The sequence below is a fragment of the Trichosurus vulpecula genome, chromosome 5 (genome assembly GCF_011100635.1).
Source record: "Trichosurus vulpecula isolate mTriVul1 chromosome 5, mTriVul1.pri, whole genome shotgun sequence".
NCBI classification, from domain to species: Eukaryota; Metazoa; Chordata; class Mammalia; order Diprotodontia; family Phalangeridae; genus Trichosurus; species Trichosurus vulpecula.
The window spans coordinates 154,099,083-154,120,990 of NC_050577.1; the positions used below are offsets into that span (position 1 = coordinate 154,099,083).

Consider the following 21,908-nt stretch of genomic DNA (forward strand, 5'->3'; position numbering starts at 1 on the left):
AAAGGGTATTTCTATGAAGTTGGTTAAATAATAACACAACAACAACAATGTATGCTTTCAATCCACATAGCAAAATGACTCTTGATGGCAGTATCTTAAAATTGGAATACATCCAGGGATATCCAATGCAAAACTGGATACATGAGTTAAAATTCATCCTTTTTTTGTGTGAATTGAAACTAAATGTTTTTCTATATATTTATTCATGTCTGAGAGATGTCATATTGCAATATACAGCAAGCCATCCTGGCATCAGGAAGATACACATTCAAATTCCACCTCTGATATATACTGTCTATATAATCTTGGGAAAGTCACCTATAACCTCTGACTGCTGCTCCCCCTCCCCCCAAGCAACTTGTGAAGACTGTAAGTTGCACTGGGAATTTCCTTATCTGGAGTGCCTTGTACTAATTAAATCAGATGGAAACCAATATTCTCCTTTATTGATTATGCAAACTCTTCTTACTCTATTCAAAACTGGACTCAATTTACTAAAGTTGCAACTCCACAAGTATATAAAGTAATATAGATATATATATAGATATATATATATATATGTATATATATATATATAGTATATAAAGTAATGGAAACTTTTTGAAAATTACAATCATTTGAAAGCAGATCATATTTCAAACTTCAGTTGTTATCTAAGAGTCTTACATTACAAAGAGAAGGCAAACATTTTATTCTCAAGTTGCCAGTTCTCTCTGCGTCAAAATACCTTTTTTTGGAAAAGCAAGGAACAATGTATAAGACTATGTAAGAGTTCACAGATTTAGAGCTAGAAGAGACCATGAAGGTAATCTAGTTCAACTCCATCAATTTATGGATGAGAAAACTGAGGCCCTGAGAAGTGAAGTGGCTTGACCAGGGTCAAGTATCACTCCCATCATGCAATAAAAAGACCCATAAGCTTTTCTATTATCTGACATGATTGAAGAATGAATAATTTTGGTTAAACCATAGAATTTTTATGAACTTTCAAATCATAGTAATACTATCATGATACACAACACTAAACCACGAAGACTGAATATAATTTTATTCCTGATTCAAAAGCCTCATCAGGCTATTCAAGTGCCTTTAGTTTGACACTTTGAAATTAATTATTACTCTACTAGTGAAGCTCAGCAATGCTAGTTAAACCAGTGATGTTCAAGAGAATGCTTGTTCCTCACAATTTTCTCTATACAAACATGTAGCTTCTATAAATGAACATATATACATACATATATGAGTGTATATATGTATATGCATATATTTGACTTGCATTTTAAAAGCAACAAACCTTCACATCAAAAGTGATGAAGAAGTTGAAATCTTAGTGAAGTTATGCTTGCTGAATCTGTATGGAACACAGACATAAGAAAGAAATAATAAAATCCTCATAGCTGAGCCTCAGGCATATAATTTTGAAAAGCAAAAGACTCTTATTTGTATCCAGCTCTTCTTATAGATTCAATTCTCAATAGATTTGTAATTAAGTTTGTGAAGATTATTTTTCTATTTTTGAAAAATTCTCTTTTTAAAGCTGCCATAGAATCAGAGATCTAAAGTGTGAAGTTTCATCAGGGGCCATCTATTACCCAATCCTCATTTTGCAGTACAGGAAATTGAAGCCCAGAGTTTAAATGACTTGCCAGGGTCACAAAGGTATTAAGCATGAGGTGGGATTTGAACATAGGTCTTCTGATTCAAGAGTGTTTTCTTTCCACTCTATCACACTAATTGAATCTCCTCCCCCCCACACCCCTTTTCTATCTTAAGTTTTCCCTTTCAAGGTATGTGCTTTTTTCACTTATTCATTTATATATCTAATTCTTTTGAGGGCCAAAATATATTGAAAAGAGTTTTGTGGTGCTAGTCAATTACGCTTGTGAGCACAATTCTCACAATCATATATGTAAAAGTGGGGGTGTATGTATATATACATATGAACAAAAGTAGCATCTTTAATTTATTCACTGGGTAAGACTACGATATACCCTCCCACAAAATTTCCCACAATCATATATGTATCATATACGTACACTCCCCCATACACATGAAATGTGCAAAATGAGACTATGAATAGATATGCATACACATGTGGAAAGAATAGTCTTTATGTGATTCTACTTAAAGTTATTCCCTCTGCCAAACTTTTATCTCATTCCTTCCTCCTTGGGGAATCTCATTTTCCTTCAAACAGAAACAGCCAGTAAGATTGCTAGAGTTAAAAAAAAAAAGATTGCTAGAGTTCAGCCAGCACTCTCTCTCCTCCTCCCCCATCCCATTCCTCCCATGTCCACATCAGTGGCAAGCCGTAGGGATAAGCCTTCCAGGAGCTCAAAGTGGAAGGAGCCTGGGAGGTAACCAGCTGGCATTTCCATCCACTCCTCCCTAGAAACACACCCACCAATAACCCCTGCCAGGGGAAAGCCCAGCCCACTGGGCAACTCCTCCATGGCACTTCCATTCAATGAGGAAAAAAAAAACACCAGGCGCAGTACATTTTGCTTAGATTCCCCCGGCACCAGTACCAACTCTACTGCACCAGCACCCTGCGTATGTGCCTATTCTCATCGCTAGAAGTCAAGGTTGTTTAAATACTGCCCTGAGTTACTCGGTGCTGCACATGACGCTATCTACCCACATGACAAGACTGAAGGGGGGAGGGGGGACAGAAAAGAGGGGAAAGAAAAAAGAAAGTTACTGAGTAACTGTCAAAGAGCCCAAAGACATCTGTCCTTTTCCTTCCTAACCAGCAACCGACTTTGGCTTCTCTAGTCCGGGTCGCTGGAATCTCCCCATCTCCCCTAATTTAGCACATCTCCCTTCTCCCTATCAAGTGCTTTTTCCTCCCTTCCCCGCTGGCGGTGCCTCTGCTCCCTAAGTTCTTCTTTCCTTCCACTCTTCTTTCCCCAGCTCTTAGTTCCACGCCGAGAGATGACACTGACGCACATTCAATTTGCCCCTCACCTTCAAGACCAAGTTCATTCCACTGCAAAAACAAAGTTGCATACCATGCAACATCCTCATCTGTATCCTAGCCTCCTCGGTCCTTAAATTGCCCCAAGTGGGGCACTCTCCAAAGCTTCCCAGCTTTGCCATGACTCTCTGTATCTCCCCACCCCACCATCACACAACACACCCCCTTTTGCACACACGCACGCCCCTCAACCCTCTCTGCCCCAGGGACGGAGTCTCGCTGTCCGTCACACAAATAAGAAAGCAGTGCTTACCTTGCTTGACACACTTGAGTCGGATGGGGTCCTTGCAGTGCTTGATCACCGCCAGCACATCTCTGATGGTGAGTCCCGCCACCGGGGTCTCATTCACCTCCAGCAGCAGCTCCTCCGGTACCAACTTGCTGCCGCTTTCATAGGCCACCTTGCCGGGTTTCACCTCCCCCAGGTAGGGGAACTGTCCATTCTCGGCACCCCCCTTCAGTTCAAAGCCCAACTGGCCCTCCTGGTTCCTGCCAATGACACTCTCGTGGACTTTGCTAGTCCAGTGGCTTTTCTTTTTCAAGCTTTTAGACATGGCAGTAGGGTTGTCTGCCCTGCTCTGCTCCGATTTCTAGGGTTGTCCGGGAGGTGAGAGGACGAGGAGAGAGTAGATGGGGTAAGAAGGCTAAGACTTCGCTTTCCCTCCTCTCGGCCCCACTCCCTGCTTGCTTCCCCTCCCCTTTTGGGGGGAAGTATGGAATGGGAAGTGGGAAGCAGAAGGGATGACGGCTGAGGCTAGGATAAGAGAGCTTGGGGTGGTGTTTGGCGGCCGCTTGAATGACACTCAAGGCTGTGGCCCCGGCGGAGAGCAGAGCAGCGGTGGTGGCAACAGCAGCCGGAGCAGTAGCTGCGCTGGTGAGGGAGGGAGGGGGGAGAGTGGGGGTGGGGAAAGGGAAAGTGGGGAGGGTTGAGATACTAGGGGTCACTAGCTGCGTGTGAGTGAGTGTGTGTGTGTGTGTGTGTGTGTGTGTGTGTGTGTGTGTGTGTGTGTGTTTAGCTGATATCCATGGCAGCTGCTGTGAGTGTACTAGTTGTATTGTAACTGGCAGCAAGGAAGAAGGGAGGTAGGATGGAGGAGGAGAAGGAGGAGGAGGGGAAGGAGCGTTTGTGGATGGGGAGCAGGGGAGGGGTTCTGGGCTGCTGCTTGAGCTCCCTCCCCTCCCCAGCTTGACCCGGTAGTGAAGGCTCGGAGAAAGGCAGGCTGGGTCCGCCTGGCAGCCTACCGGAGAAGGCGGGTAGCAAGCCGAGGCAAAGGGAGACAGAAGAGCGGCTGGCCGAGGGGAGGGGAGAATGGACAGGAAGGACTGGAGGAGAAGGGAGCCCTGGCAGCCTCTGGCCCGGGCGTCCTCGGCCCCTTCTCCGGGCTCCGAAGTGCTTACAACCTGGCTTCTTCCTGCTGCCCCAGGCTCCAGAAGAAGGAGGGAGAGAGCATCCAAGAGCATCTGCAGCCTGGGCAGGGCAAGTCCTCTGGCGTGAGATTTCTGCGGGGAGAATGCGTCCGGACTTGGTGCGGAGGGAGGTGCGCGCGGTGGGGTGGGGGGGGGGGGAGTGTTGACGATAGGGAAGGCCAGAGAGAAGGAAAGGAAAGGGGGTCAGTCAGAGAGTGGTAGAGACAGATGGACGGAATGCCAATTCAATATATGGAGGAGTTGCTTATCTACCTATTACCATGTCCCCAGAACCAGAGACTTTAGAATTCTTTCGGGGCGGGGGGGGGGGGGGGGAGGGAGTTCGAGACCTCTGGGATAGTTACTGTAGCTGGTGGGAGAGGGTTAAAGCAGAGTGGCGCTCCGGTTTGCCAGCTCCGCCCCCAGGCCACTTTCCCTTCTCTTGGTGCCTGAAGTGGACCACAGTAGGTTTGATTGGGGGAACCGAACTCCCAAAAGCCAGGAAGTAGGCAAGGGCATTCCACTTGCTTCTTCGGAAAAAGAAAAAACAAAAGATTGAGGAAAAGACGGGGTGAGGGGGGTTGTTGATGCCACTTAAGGAAAGAACTTAGCTATTTTAACCTTTTCAGTGCTGCTAGTTAACTAGGAACTCACGTTCTCTAAGAAGGGTAAAAAGTGAGTCACAGAAAAGAAAGGCTTAGATGGGAAGGGAAGAATAATTATTCTGGAGGGTGTTATTTTCACTTCAAAACCTTTCAGAATTTTGGCAGATTGTGGTTTGTTGTTGTTTCTTTAATATAAAGCACGAAAATTTTAAAGGCATTTTTAAACATCAGTATTAAGTGCACCATTTGCAAGGGACGGAGAACCATCCAATCTGGGTTATATTTTGAAAAGGTGAGAAGGAAAAAAAAACTCCTTCGCGATTGCCCTGAAGCCAGGAGTTGCAGCAAAGCCCTACATTATCTAAAGAAGTTATGGATTTATGAACGGAACTTTCATTTAATAATTCAATTCAGAAAATTTATGGAGCACTTATTATGAGGTAGAGCATTGTATAGTGCACCAAGGAAATACAATGTTTATATCTGGGAGACTCCCTGCTCTCATGGAGGTTATATTTTAGTGGAGGGATACCATACAAACACATAAAATTATAATACAATGTGTTGAATTATAAGTATTCTAAAGAGTTATAAAGGAAGGTGCCATATAAAGCTCAACAGGAGAAAATGGTTACCAGCAGCATATCAGGGAAAGCTTCAAGGAGAATGTAGCATTTCAGCTGTGGTTTAAATAGTAACTAGGAATTCAGAAGTCAAATGATGGAGATTAATGATGAGAAAAAAACATAACCTGAGATGAGAGGTCATAAGGTGCATTCAGGGAACAAAGAATAGAAGGGGTTAATATTAATATGATCTAAACTGGAAGAGCCTATTGGCAGGAGTTTATAGAGAACCTCAAACAGTGGGCAGGGGAATTAGAATATGATTTGGGAGGTATTCACTGAAGATTTTTGAACAGAGGAATGATGTGATGAGATGTATACATACTAAGAGCAGTGTATAAAATGGATTAAAGGGAAGGAGAGAGTAGAAGAGGAAATACTTGTCAAGAGACTAGAGTAGTAGTCCAGACCAGGGGTGGGGAACCTGCTTCCCTGAGACCATATGTGGCCCTCTAGGTCCTCAAGTGTGGCCCTTCGACTGAATCCAAACTTCACAGAAAAAATTTGTTTGGATTCAGTCAAAGGGCCACACTTGAGGGCCTTGAGGCCACAGGTTTCCCACCCATAGTCTAGGCAGATGGTAATGAGGGACCGCACTAGGTGAAGGCAATAAACAGATGTGAGCCAATACTGTAAAGCTGAGATCTGCTGATCATGGAAACTCATTGGAAATACGAAATGAGGCAGAAGGAAGATTCCAATGTCAGCCTGAGGTTATGAACCTCAGAAACAGGATAAATGGTTGTTCCACAGAATGACATAGTTAACTCTGACTATAGTCCAGAGAAGCTACATATCTCCTAGCCCCTAAAGCTTTAGTATACAGGAGACCTTTCTCTTACTCTTCTTCAATAACCTGTCCCTCATTCACTCGTTCTCAAAGCAGGACATCTGGAGCCTGGGGGAAGCATTCCTTTGTAATGATTTCTAGGTTACCTTTTTCCTCACCCCGGAGTTTAAGAGCCCAACTTAAGAAAGTCAAAGTTTCTTTGTACTTCAAATGACTTTGAAAAATAAAAGGATATATCACATGAAATGCTGGGGAGAGAAAGTGAGAGAAAGACTCACGAACAGAGACAGAGTAAGAAGAATAAGACAGAGAGAGGACAGAGACAGAAAAACCACTTACCCTAGGAGACTTTCTATTTCTCTTTTCAGGATATTAAATTGACTTATTTCCTAATAAAGGAAAAATCAGGGGACATTCCCTTCTTTCCTCCACTTCAGCATATGCAACCACACTGACCCTGGAGAAGCAACGTAAACTTTCAATTGACCCTCTCTGGCCTGTGACCTCTTTGGTCAGTGATGTAGTTTTCCTCCCTCCCCCACCCCATCTTTCTATTTCAACTTCCTTACTATTCTGCCTGGGAGTGGTAGGGGAAGCAGAGTAGATCAGGAAATAGGACTTATGTTATAATTTCTGTAAGTTTTTCGTTATTTTCCTTTTGAACACCAAAGCCAAGAATGAAAGTAACAAAAAAGCCAAACTCTAATGAGCTCAGTATGTAAATACATTTAGTTTGAGGTGCCAATAGGATACTCAGGCAGAGATGTCCTTAGGCAGCCTGAAATGTAGTTATAGATCTTAGAGAAGAGAGAAGGGCTGGAGGTATACACTTGGGAGTCATTAGCATAGACATGGTGGTTGTAGGAGTGTAGTGTACTTCCCTTTGGGAGTGAAGAATTGGGCAACCGCTAAAGGATCAGGAATGAGATGGGGAAGAGCGTGTCTTGCCTCAAGAATTAAAGGAAGGAGAGAGCATTCACTAGTGGGGCATCACCACCCTAAAAGCAGGAGAAGTAAAGGAAGTAGAGTCCTTGAGAAAGGCCATTTAAGCAGTTTCAATTAATGGTTGTGGACAAAGCCCTTGATTAAAAGATTTAGAGAGTAAGTATGAGAAAATAGAGGAATTGTATACTCACAAGTACTTTTCAGAAAGTCTATGGTGAAGAGAAAAAAAGAGATGGGATAGTTAGTACCTGAATGAAATAAAACATCAAGGAAATATTTTGTTTTGTTCTTGTTTGTTTGTTTTGGAATTGGAAATACCTAAGAATGTAGGTGGATGAGGTGAATCTGGTGAGATACTGAATAAACGCTAGAGAAGAATGAATGACTACTGAAGCAAGGTATTGGGTAAAGCAGGAAGGAGTGGTGTCAAGAACACAACTGACAAGAAGGAGGCTGAAAGAGTAAGAAAGTTGAATGGGCCTAGGGAAGAGTAGGGATGACAGTTGAAGACAAAGTACTGTGGGCTTGTTTTCAAGACACAGGAACTGGATAGCTGGAAATGGAGAGCTCATATATTAGAGGGAGATTGCAATGTCATTCTCCAAGGGCAGAACTTAATCAGAAGAAATCTTGGAAGCTCATCTTGCCCCAGGATTTGAAGTGGAATTTTAAACTGATGTTTTGCACTTTGCCTCTTCGGAGTTTTCTGCTCGTGTGCTGTTGCTGCTTCCCTTACTAATTGTAGAAACAGATCTTCCATTAGATAGAGAACTGATCATATGGCATACATTCTCAGAATTTCCAGAGAAAGCTTAGGGAGGTTAGTCCAAAAATGAGGTTGGCAGAAAAGGATATCCAACGTAAGTACTTACCTTGAGAGCAAGCGAAATGTCACAGTGGATAGAGTGTTCAACTTGGAGGCAGAAAGAGCAGAGTTCAAATCCTGCCTGGGTCACTTACTTGGTTAAGAACAAGTCTCTTCACCTCTATCTGATTCAGTTACTTTATCTGAGAAAGGAAAATTATAATGATAATACTTACCACAGAGTTAGGATGAGGACAAAATGGGATTATATTTGTAAAACACTTTCAAAATCTTAAAGTTCTATATAAATTCTAGTGGCTGTTACTGTTATTACCTTGAAAAGAACGCATCAGTTTAAGGAGAGAGACAGAGACCCAGAGAGACAAAAATACAGAGATATTGTGTTTCTCCTCTGATGCTTACTGATTGTATGCCCATAGGTAAATCACTTAATCTCTGAGCCCCAGCACCTTCAACTGTAAAATGGTAATCATTAGCCGTAGGTCCCGCTTGAAGTTTAACTGAGGTAAGAGACATAAATGGTTTAGCAAACTCGAAATTGCTATTTAAATGGCAGTTATTCTTAGTAAAGGGGAAGATAGCATATTAAGGATTTTTTTGGCTCATGTGAAATGATCTTTAAGGAAACTAAAAGGAAGTTTTACTTCAAAAGTAAAGGCAGTATATCATCTGCCTTTGAATGAGGAAGAACTATATGAATATCCCCTCTGGGAGACATAAACTGCCTGTGTGATCTTAGAAAAGTCACTTAACTTTGCAGTGACCCAGTCAATGCTCTAAGACCATACCTGGATTAAAAAAAAAAGTTCCTTGGCAGAGGGAGTTTGCTAATCAATAGTTCTATATTCTGGCAAAATCTCATATCTAGACTGAAAGAGGGAATTTTAAGATCTTGTCAAAGGGTTATTGATTTAAAATTGGAAGAGATCTTAGACACCATTTAGTCCAACCCTGTCATTTTACAGATAAGGTAACTGAAGTCTGGAGAAGGTAAGTAACCTGTCCAAGTTCACACTGATAGGGACAGAAGCAGAATTTGAAACCACTTTATCTGACTCCAACTCTGTTGCTCTTTACATTATATTACACTGCCACATTTGTATGGTTATAATATATTTTATTATTCTGTGTAAATCAATAACTTCAGTATAATCCATTTCTCCATGATTAAATGTCACAGACTTTTCTGGATAATTCTCAGTGAGGAGTTAACGTTTTATTTGTTTGTTTGTTTGTTTTCAGTTGACTGCAAGTGAAAGCGGATCATTAAGTAATGGAAGTGAACAGCATCTGAAACTACATTCTGACCATTATTTGACTATATGATAGTCAACACGGCACTGGAATGACTGTGTCTGATGGCCTTTCCATTTGCATCCTTTCTTGTACTTTTGATCCCTGTGAGTGGATTCTATCACTAAGCACATCATGTACGAAGGCCACTGTGGGCATTAGCAAATGAAGTTAAAGGAGCTTATAAAGTAATAAAGACAAGTACTGTATGTATTGGATAGGTGCCAATAGCTAAAGTCTATCATAAAGCAAACTGCTTAAAATGACCTCAGATACAAAAGACCAAACAACCATGGGGCATTACCTCAATTGCTTCTTAGATGCTTGCTGATGTGTTAAGAGTTCCTGTGAAGAAAACCCCGGGTAACTGAAGGATCAGCACGGGTATAAGTGATCTGCCAAATGACTCATGGTTAATCACCATTAGCAAGTGTAAGTGAACATCTGTGTGTATGCTTACATATACCCATCCATAGAAACACACAAATGAAAGACAACAGAAACAGAGATTCTCCTTATTCAATTGAGATATATAATCAGTCATTTGACAGCCATCTATTAGCTGTCTACTATGTGTCTAGGCATTGTGTTACATACTACATACACAAAGACAAAGTCACACAGCCCCTGCCATCAAGGAGTTATATTACATTTGGAGATAAATGTTGCAAATATATGAAGAGTAGGCAGTACTGGAAAAGATATAGGTCTGATTGCAAAAAGGCATGAGTTCAAGTCCAGGCTTTACTATTAATAAGTTATGTGACCTTCAGCATGTTATTTCAAATCCCCGGTTCTCAGTTTCATCATATATAAAACAATGGAGCTGAACTAGATGACCTAAAATTCAGTGATTCTGTGGCAGCCAGAAGATAATAGGTATATCCAATCTGGAAAAGCTAGTGAGTCTCCAACATAATCTTGAAGACAAGAAGAAACAAGGATTGGATGATGGGTCGGTGGTCACGCTTCAATCAATCAGAGTTGTCCTAACTCAGTGAATGTACTGAGGATCTTAAGGGATGCTGCAGAAAGGACTCTTTATATCTAAAAATAAGCATAAGTATCTGATATCTTTTGAACCTGTTATCATTTCTTTGGGGTATAATATTCTACGCCAGAAGTACTTACTAAGATGTAACTTCCTTGTAAAATACTAAGTTAATATTGGCCAATCAAACCTTATTTTGAATTGTCTAACAACTAGCAAGTCTTGAGGTAATGGGAAACAAATTTAGATGAGGAAAAAAGAGGACAGAACTAGAGCAAGGTCTACTTCTTTTTAAAAAGAAGGTCCTATATAGATATACCTGGTCCCTCAGGGGCAGCCGGAGGGAATAAGTACCTGAAATAGAGATGGGTGCATCTTTGGGAGGGGGAGGAAGGACAAAGGAACAGAAAGGGGAGGTAGAGGGCAAACTTTGTCTTTGCAATCTGTGTACTAAAATTTCTTTTTATTTTAAGATTAGTATGTAAGGCAGCCTTTGTTGGCAAATATTTAAATAATTTTTTAGTGTAATGGGAAGGAGTGTGTTTTCCTAGATTGAGTGTTTGACTTGGAGTCAGGAAGACCTGCATTCCATCCTGCCTCAGTCGCTTACTTATTAGTAATTAGTAATTAGTGATCGTAGACAAGTCCCTAACCCTTCTGATACTTAGTTTCTTCATCTGTAAAATAAGGGAGTTGGACTCAGTGATCTCCAAGGTCTCCTCCAGCTCTACATTTATGATTCTATGACTAGGATTCAGAAAGAGAAATAGTAGGCCCCGGTTCTCTGTACATAATAGGCACTTAATTGATGAAATGAACTTAAAAAAAATGTAGTGGAGAGAACACCGAAACCAATTGTGATGCTCCCTAGCCAAGGCCAGTTATAAAACCTCTCTGAATCTCAGGTTTTTTTTTTTTGTAAAATGGGAATAGTACTTGAACTACCTGCCTCACAAGTTCGTGAGGAAATACTCAAATGATCTGTGACGTCATTAATATGGATGTTTCCTCCAACAATGGAGACGGAAACCTATCCATGCCTATTCACCCTGTGCAGCTCTTGCACCTTTCTTCCCGTAAGTTCACCACAAGAGGTCCACCCATAGTGATGGGACCCTCCCTTGCTTTCTCTAGAAAATTCAAGGATACCTGTGGGAGTCTCGGAGGCTTTCCATTGGGTCTCATTCATTTTCCACTAGTTACCAAATATCTTCTTTGTGGTCATATATTTCATTTTATGGTGTCATTTGCTTCAGCTCTATTTTGTAATATTTATGTTGTATGTGCTTTTGCATGCTCATACCAAACCTCTACATGAAGTTGAATTATAACAGCTCATGGATTAGCTAAATAACATATGATTATATAGTATATAGCTCATTTAATTCTTGACAAAAAAACTAAAGAACTTTTTTATCAATTGTAACATAGTATTGGTAAAATAACTTTTTTTAAAAACAATGTGGTCCATTGGTGGTTGAGATAGCTGTCAAAAATTCTTGACATTATTTATACATTTAAGAGTCTTCACCCCTTCACTTCACCCTCCATCCCCTTTACCAAGGAAAAGTGGTCTTATTTTTATATATAGATATGTATGCATATAGATGTATAGCTTGTACATAATAGATACTTAATGCTTGTTGTTGTTGTTTTTTTTTAACCAACAACCCCAGCTACAGTTTTGCCTCCTACAGGAAACCTTGATGCTTTCTCCCTCTTTACATTATTTTGTGTATACTCATCCATTTCCCAGTTGCATCTTAACCTTCCCTCTCTAATGTAATAGAACCTCTTTGAGGGGGAGGAGCTATCTTTTTTTTCTTTGTTACCCTAGGACTAGGCTTTACACATTATAGGTTCTTAAATAAATGCATGTTATATAGAAAGGTCTTATACTAATATGATCATAGGATTTTTTTAAAGAGAGGAAAAACTGCCATATATCATTGACAATGGATTTTCAGTGATTTTTTTGTATTTTTGAATGAAAAGATGTAAAAGATTGGGTTAGAAGGAATCAAAAGGCAATTAAAATTCTAAATACAATATCTGCATAGTACTTCCATAATTATTGTTCACTGACATTATGTAAGTTGGCACTATTGTAATTGAAGCTTTATACAACTATATTGAAATTACTGTATTTGCATTACAAATCACAATATTATTTAACATTTAGTTTCTACATTTTATTTGAAACTATAAGTAAGGGTCAACTTCAGGGTCTCTAAGATTGCTAAAAAAGAGAAAAAATGTGTAAAGGTTTGTATAGTCCCGGATTTTCAGTTTGAAATGAATGTTTAAGTGCATTTTTAAAAATACTTATGAAATATAATGTTCCAGATGATCCTTGATTCATTCTAAGGTTTTCTTTTATTTTAAGTATGATCTTGTTCCCACTTGTCCTTTAATTGCCATTTACTTTGATGATGTACCTCCTATACTTCTGTTGCAAAGCTATTCAGTACGAAACTGTATTAAGGTATGATAAGGAGAACAACTTGGAGGTCAAAACCTTCCCTGTTGACAAAGACAGTGCGGGAAATGCTGTAAAAATACATTTTATAAAATCTCTTAAAGTACACATTTGCAAGAGAGCTGCTTAGAAAGTATAACAGCTTGAGAGTGTGATCATTATAAACTCACAAATGAATGAATGTCTTATGAAAAAGTGGTGTTAGGCTAGGCTTTAGACACTGTTGGGCCCATGTAAAATTATGGAAGATGTGAAGTTTGCTTTCATCCCCCCTCTACTTTTCGATACTTAGTAGTTTTGATTCCCCCTTTCAGATACCTAGTGCCTTCATAATCTTCCTCCACCTACTCATCAAAACATTTTCTGATGATAGCCTGTGGAATTGAGCCATTTATGTTCTAATAGGAATTAATTTGGTTCTGTATTACCTTTCCATATATTTTAATCCAGAAACGATCTTCTGTTAAAGTAATTTCAGTTATCACCCACTAAACTGGGAAACATTTATTTGTTTTGTTTTATTTCTTAGTCAGAAATCTATCTTTATACCAAGTAAGCTTGTTCCTAAACCAGCCCTGACCTGTGCAGAAATATCCATAGCAAATAGCCCTCCTATATTTTCCTTCTTCATAAGACTTCCCCTCCTCATTTTTCTTTATCCACCAAAGCTCGTCTTTTTATGTACCTGACTAAACCAACCTATGTTAATATAATTGTGACAATGATAGTGGCTCAGTGTCTTGCCCCTATGTGGTAATATATTTTCATTGTAGTATTTTTTTTCTTGAGTCAGGACCTTTCTCCAAATGGGCTCTTTGAATGGTGAAGGTTTAAAGTTTTGTAGTAGGCTGATGGAACAAATATTTTGTATGTCTGTATTTCCCCCTTGTCCACTCCCATCAAATCGCACCATAAAATGCATACCAAGTGGGGTTGTCAAATGAGCTGGCACTTATAAGTATCCTATTCCCAAAATACCACATGAGTACCACCATCTCCTTTCTCAAAAGCTTAAAGAACTCTGTTTCTACAGCCAGATCAAAAAATGTATGGGTTTATATAAATTGATTAGAGAGAGGAACTCCTGGGCCATACGAAGAGCTAGCCAAAAACAAAATGATAACAGTGGTGGAGTAACAAAGGGGTTTTTGAACCAACCTTCCTAGGCCTAGAAGATGAGTTCCTAGACAATGCTAAATTCCAAGACCAACCAGGGTCTGGACCTGAGTTTTAGTAAAAGCTTTGAAGGACAAACATGTATCTTGCCCTTCATTGGTATTATGAATTATGTAGCCTGTAGAGGGAAAGGGTATTGAACTTTTAAGTTTGGGTGGAGATGCTATTATAATACCATATGTCTGGGACAATATCTAGGTCCCTGAGGTATGTGGATCTCCTTGTGAAAGGAAACAAGTGTTTTTACTGTTAATGTGCTTGTAAGTCCTTTGTGTTTTCTGCAAAATGAAATAAAGCCTGTTATATATTCCATATGTTGTTCACCTATTTGGGGATAGCAGCTAAGGACCCTTTTTATTTTCTGCTATATTCCTAGAAATGACAAAATTTCTTATGTTGTCAAGGGAAACTCTGAAGGGAGAGCACAAAGTCATTTAAATTCTATTTTTCCCTGAGGAAATTTGCCCTGAGAAATAAGTGATTTATCAGTGGTTACACAACTAGGAAATATTTGAGATGAGATTGAAATGTATGTCTACTAATTCAAATTAAGGTAATAAGTGATTAAAGAAATGTGGTTTTCTATAAGATCAGAAAAAAATGTTTTTATCATTTTATTTTCTGTAAGGAGCCTGGACTTCTAGGTCATCTGGCTGGGGCAGAAATTTCTACACTGAAGCCCTCAGTCTTGAGCTATGTTTTGGTACTAGTTGCCTACTCATTCAAGCCCTCCATATACAGCTTAACCCATAAGATACATAGGAACAGAACTCATGCTTTATGGAAATCATCTACCAAAGAGTTTTTAATTAGTTAGAAAAATGCATATTATAGCTCCATGTACTCTCATCCTGCTTATAGTACAACAACGGATCCAGAATCTCATCCGTGTGGGTTCCTCTCATTAGTGAGGATCTAATCTATGCCTTCAATAACATACTTAACCTGTATTAGATGTATACTGTATTCACATCTTGTACTTCACCAGCCTAAGAAATTTTTGTTCTTATGAAATAGAACTACTAACTGCACCTGAAAGCTCACTCTGTGAATTCTTACCTTTGTCACCAAAGTGCTCTCCAAATATGTGATTATATGAAAATTCAGTATCCACTCTGGGGAGTGGGACATGGGGAAGGGGACATGGACAAAAGACATTATTTAAAAATAGTTTACGTAGATAACTGAGGCGAATGATAACTCATTATAGAAGATCTTCCATATTATAGCGTAAGCCCAGCTTTTTCTTCCTTTCCCCCCCCATCCGCCAGCTCTTGCAAGATCTTTAAACTGTCTGGCTTGGAATAAAGAATCAGACATTCCTTTCCGGCTAGGAGACTGTGAAGCCCCTCTCTGAGAATGCGCCTCTCAGACATTCCTCTCTGAGTGATAGGCCCGAACAAAAGATGGAACACACTCCTGAACAAAGGACAGGAAATATTTCTGAAGCTGCTTCTTGAGGACCTAGCCAGTTCTCAAAAACAAAATGATTGACAAGATCTTCCCCTCCTGAGGGGAGTGGCTACCCTCTCTTGCGGAGAATATCCTGGGCAGTTAGCAGTGAGTCTCCCCTCTCTGGCGGGGAAAAACTTTCTTTGTTCAGCATCTTATAAAAGTCACCACGTGGGGCAGTTACATTGGGATCTCACCCATGGGGAGGACACTTCGCCTGGGACCATTTTCCCTCTCAGCCTTGATCGAGCTGAGCTGTGTAAACCGGGACCCTCTCAGCTTTGAGAGGATCAAGTGCTGGAGATCCTCCGAGAGGTGATGAATTTGTGTTGTCTGTGTTTTTGTCTCTGTTGCGTTAACTGTGTTGGTTAGGAATTGTTGATTATTGTGGGTGTGGGTTTGATAGAGTATTTTCCCTGTCTTTCAATAAAAATCTTATTCTTTGGGAGTGTGCCAGCACCAATCTGAATCTGAACCTAACCTAGCTTAATCAAACATGAGGTCACAGAGTGGTTGAGATAAGAGAGGAAGACTGCAGTCCTCCAAATCAATGTCTGAATTGGGATGCTTAAAATAATAGCTCCAAATATTGCCTCTCAGTATTCCCTTTTTAAAATACGAGAAGTCCTGACTGAAGTATGTTAGAGTGGCTCCTTTTCAGGGGTTCAAGGAAAGTGATTAGTGACAAGCAAGTTGTTATCTCTACTTCTACCTCTAGATCTACACTTTGAGATAGTAGAGAATATCAATTAGTTGTGAGGGGGTGTAAAGGTAATTTAGATTTTAAGATCTTTCCCACCCATTAATAGGTCATATGACCTGCTTACATCATAGGAAGCCTAAGTCACATGTGGTGGGAAGAGCTTGCTGAGAGGAAAAGGAAGGCATGTCACAAAAAATGCTGAGAGAGCAGTTAGAACTGAGAGAGAAAGAGCTAGGCTAGCACAGGCGAGCTAGCTGTGCTATGAGTGTGTTTGTGGGAATGCGTCAGCAATGGGGCAGATGGTTTGAAGATGGAGTAGTTCTCTGCTGTGATATTGTGTATTGAATTCTTTGTTGCTGTGATGAATTGGGCTTATTGGTTTTGGGATCTGGTTCTCTGGTGTCTGAATAAATGGTTTACTTTTTCCACCTTCTATATGGAGAGTCTCTTATATTTTGCGATACAGAACTACATAGATATATTGATAATTATCTTCTACATTGTCATCATTGCCTTGCTAATACAGGGGGAGGGGACAGGCCTAAGAAAATTAAAATTGAATATTCCCGATGCTTGGCTAAGAAGGGAGATGTTTAGAAAGAGATGTTACCACATGCTATGGGGAAGTCAGGACTGTGTTGAACCCTTCCTGGGATGATTAAGTCAGAAAAGAAGGAAAGATCTCAGCTAGTTCTAGAGGTATAATTTTTTAAAAAGCAAAATATGATTAATATTTATAGAACACATGCCAAGTTATGTAAGCATAAATCTTCCCAGGTAATTGTCTCTCTTTTAAAAAATAATGACAAATGCCAGGAGCATTCTCTTGGGTTGTTCTCTCAAGTGAGGAATCAAAGGACTTATGGAGGTGATTATGATTTCTTCCTTGGGATATTAAACATGAAAAATAATTATTCAGCTTCTAATCATTAAGATGATAGAAAAAACCAGATACACAAAGATGCTAATAGAGAATACAGGATTAACATATTAATAAAACTATATGTAAATGTGTATATAACGAGTCAGCATGGCATAATGGAGAGAAAGCTGGTCATAGAGTTGGGATGACCTAGATTCAGGTCCTGCCACTGACCTATGGTGCCTTTGTTATCCTGGGCAAGTCATTTAAACTCTCAGTACTCTAGGCAACTCTATAAGATGATGAGTTTCAGCAAAGTTGCTGACCTATATTGCTAATAGGAGTTTCCTCATCTAGGAGTTCTTTATAATAATGAAATCACAGGTCTTAATCATTGTCCATATGAATATATATATATATATATATATATATATATATATATATATATATAATGTGTGTATACACACACACATATATGTAGGTGTGGGTGTGGATATGTATTATATATATACACATATATATTATATATACATATATAATATATATATACACACATGTATATATAATACATGCATGCAGATATACATACATACAGAGAACTCTATATCTACATATATACATATGCATACATATATATGTTACATGTATTCATTAGAAAGCATTATTAATTCATCTATACTTCACAGAGTAAGGAAGCAAGCACTGGCAGTTAGAAAATCATAAAAAGCAAAACTGTGTCCTTACCAATAACTAGAAGGGGCCATAGTAGCCACACATGAGACACTATGAAATGAATCAACACTGTCACAGTTCAACAGGCCTTACAACATCATGCCATTCTATTATTTTTTTTCATAGAGAATCTACCTAATATGTTAGAGTCCTTCCTCTAAGTCTATTAATATTTCTCAGGTATCAGTCCAAAACCCTCTTCATCTTACCTACTATCTCATTCTCATATTTCATCTGGATCTTCTTTTCTGGTCATATACTTCCTTCAGAATGTCTTATATCACGTCCTATGTATAAGTCATAGTGGTATTATCCTGTTATGTCCTATGGTACAGTAATATGAACCTTTTGATTGGCCTTTGGGTCAACTTTATTATTGATTCTTTGTAGATTTTGGCCTTCTATGTTTCAATCATATTGTATCAGCAGGTAAATGCTCAATGGTAACCTTTTTTGTTTAGTTATTCATCTTTATAAGATTTTGAGTTCCAAATTTTTTTTTTCTCTACTTCCCTTCCTTCCCCCCTCCCCAAGGTGGCAAGCAATCTGATATAGGTTATACATGTACAATCATATTAAGCACATTTCCACATTAGTGTAATGTCAAGTAAAGTGGGACTTTTTGTTGTCTTTTGTTTTGGTGTGTTTCTTAGCACTGAGGCAATCAAGTGCCTTTGAGTCTTGCCTTTGTTTCAGTTAAGAGTCTTTGATTGAATGGGGAGTCTTTGATGACCTGCTTAAGTCATGGGAAGACCTAGGTCACATACCTTTGAATTGCATGGTTGTGACCTCCTCTGACCCTGAAGAAGTGTATATATACTATGAGGTTAGCGTTTTGCTTGGGGCGCTGGAAGAATGTTGTATGACTTGACCAGACAAGACTCTAGGTAGCAGAAAAACCCAGATATTGGTGCTTCTTTCTTTGGTGACTCTGTATGTAGTGTCTTGGACAGACAGCTAGAAGCCTGTCTGCTGATTTGTGTTATTTTGCTCAGTTTATATAATTTCTGCTTGTAATTTCTGTTTGTGTTTTCTCTGAAGTTCAGGGTGCTGACTTTTCCCCCTGAACTAAGTGAATGATATATGTATGTTTAATTAAAGTGAGATTGTAAACACCTTAAAGTTACTTTCCTTTGAAAAACAGATCAAAGAACCTGCACTAGAAGCTCTCCTGTGGGCTGGTGTTATTGGTCTTACACAGCCACGGCAGCAGCAAGTAGCACTGTTGTTACAATTAGTCATGTCGTGAAAGAAGAATCAGAACAAAAGGGAAAAACCATGAGAAAGAAAAAAAACAAAAAAGTGAAAATAGTATGCTTCAGTCGGCATTCAGATTCCATAGTTCTTTCTCTGAATGTGGATAACATTTTCCATCATCAGTCTTTTGGAATTGTCTAAGATCATTGTATTACTGAGAAAAGATAAGTCTATCAAAGTTCATCACACAATGTGGCTGTTACTGTGTACAATGGTCTCCTGGTTCTGCTCACTTCACTCAGCAACAGTGGATGCAAGCCTTCCTGGTTTTTCTGAAGTTCTCCTGCCCATCATTTATTATAGCACAATAGTATTCCATTACATTCATATGCCACAACTTGTTCAGCCATTCCCCAGTTGATGGGCCTTTCCTCAATTTCCAATTCTTGGCCAATACAAAAAGAGCTGCTATTAATATTTTTGTACATGTGGGTCCTTTTCCCTTTTTTATGATCTCTTTGGGATACAGACCTAATAGTATCATTGCTGGATCAAAGGGTATGCATAGTTTTATAGCCCTTAGGGCATAGTTCCAAATTGCTCTCCAGAATGGTTGAATCAGTTCACAACTCCACCAACAATGCATCCCAATCCAATTTTCCCACATCTCTAATATTTATTATTTTCTTTTTCTGCTGTATTAGCCAATCTGACAGGTATGAGGTGGTACCTCAGAGTTGTTTTAATTTGCACTTCTCTAATCAATAGTGATTTAGAGCATTTTTATATGACTATAGAGAGCTTTATTACTGGTGAATTTTTGATACTGAGTACAGCTCAGTAAAATCACTGGAAGCACTGCATAATTTCATAAATACAATCCAACACAAACCCAACCCACACATTCAATCATATGCCCAGTTCACAGTCCATCTTCAGTGTCTCTCCAACTGATATATATTGATAGACTAATTAAATAAATTGGTCTAGAAATCTACACAGGAAAAATCAAAGTAGATAAACAATATATCTTGCCAGAACTGTGACACATAAAGTAGATTAGCAGCTCATTTCGATTCACCATGATATAATGGCCATAATATAGTGCCTCTTCTATGGGGGTATTGTTAATAGCAAGGTCCCTGATAATCCACATAATACTATGCATATACAGGAGCACCTGGAAAATTTTTATCACCTAGAATCCCTCCTTCATTTGAACCTTGTAATTTATATGTTCTATGAGATGGGTAAGCAACTCTAGTCAGCATGTATCTTCTTGTAAAACATTTGTTTTAAGACTGATAATCAAAGAATTGTTGAAAATCTTTCTGCTTGCTTTAATTACAGAATTGTGGTATTATCTTAATGCAAGCATGAGAGATACATTATTGCCAAATCTTTAGAATTGCATTTGGTTTTACTGTCATTGGTTTTTTTTTGTAATCAATAAAGAATAAACAGAGAAACTCTGCATTCTCTATACTTTTCAGGCAGTGATATGACTTTTCTAGAGAAGATTATTTCTTTATTGTGGTAAAGAGCCATCCAGTTCCTTTTTCATATTTTCATCAGTTACTGTCAATACTTACATATACTTTAAAAAAGATTTTATAGAAATGAGAAGAATAGGCTGGTCAAATGATGTCTTATCTATAACTTTTTTTAATATGTTTTATTGCCCCCCAATTACATGTTAAAATGGCCTTTTGAAATAATATCATTAATGATTATGTTTTCCATTCCTTTTGTATCTTCTATAGTTCAAAAATAAATTCTTCAATGCTATTAAAATTATGCCAACTTCATCACAGATTTTCTTCATGTGTTTTGTTTGCAGGTCCAGCAATTCTTCATTTTTTGGGTGCCTTTTTAGTGCTTTCAATGCTACATGGAGTAATGGTGTGGCACATCAGAGTTTCACTGCCATTGATAAGGAGAGCAGATCACTCTTAAAATGACATGTTTATAGAAATCACGCTGAATGCAATATAATGTTGACAAGATTCTCTGTACTCAGGTTGGTTCGTGGACAACAGTAGGTCTGTCACCGAGACTATACTGAGAGCCTTTCCAGCTTTGTAGGACCTCCAGTGTTTGGGTTTCACTGGCATAGCCTTTGAGATAAAAGAGCTTAGCGGCTCTCCATAAGCAAAACCGTAGGAAAATATAACCCCAATTTACAAAACAAAATAAAATTTAAAATAATTTTAATGTGCCATGTATATGCTAAATGAGTAAGAGGCAGCAAGGTGGTATAGTGGTTAGAACACTGGACCTGGAATCAGGAAGGACTGAGTTCAAATCTGACCTCCATCACTTAATTAGCTGTGTGACTTTGGGCAGTCACTTAGCCTCTTTCTACTTCAATTTCCCTGTCTGCAAAATGGGGATAGTAATAGCATCTACCTTGCAGGGTTACTGTAAGGATAAAATGAGATAATATTTATAAAGAACTTTGTGAAACTTATATAAGGTTTATGTAATCTTATATAACCTTAAAAGTACTATCTAAATGGGAGTTATTATCATTATAAATAAGCTCATAATATTGCTGAGTATTCCTGCATTTGATTTGTAGGATTTATATGTTCTTGCCCAATCTCATACAACCATCCTTTTTGAATATCAGCATCCAGGTTCATCTTTCTCTTGGATTGTTTGAACTTTTCACTTATTCTGTTTCTGTCAGTCATGTCTGATTGCTTTGTGTTAAAATGGAATAAGAACTTTCTCTTACTTTTTCTACTTTCAGGTCTTATCATACTTTCCTCACAGCATTTCAAAAACTTTGCCACTTTTCCCCACCTCCATCATCGAAATATGCTAACACTTTTTTTTCTTCTT

General features: G+C 38.9%; 1 long non-coding RNA gene across 1 annotated transcript; it reads left to right on the forward strand.

Annotated features, from left to right (window-relative positions):
- Positions 1 to 4,165: 4,165 nt before the first annotated feature.
- Positions 4,166 to 14,427, forward strand: LOC118851919. Its single transcript, XR_005010511.1, has 2 exons — positions 4,166 to 4,515; positions 9,419 to 14,427. It is a non-coding gene; the product is annotated as an uncharacterized LOC118851919 (long non-coding RNA).
- The last annotated feature ends 7,481 nt before the right edge of the window (positions 14,428 to 21,908 follow it).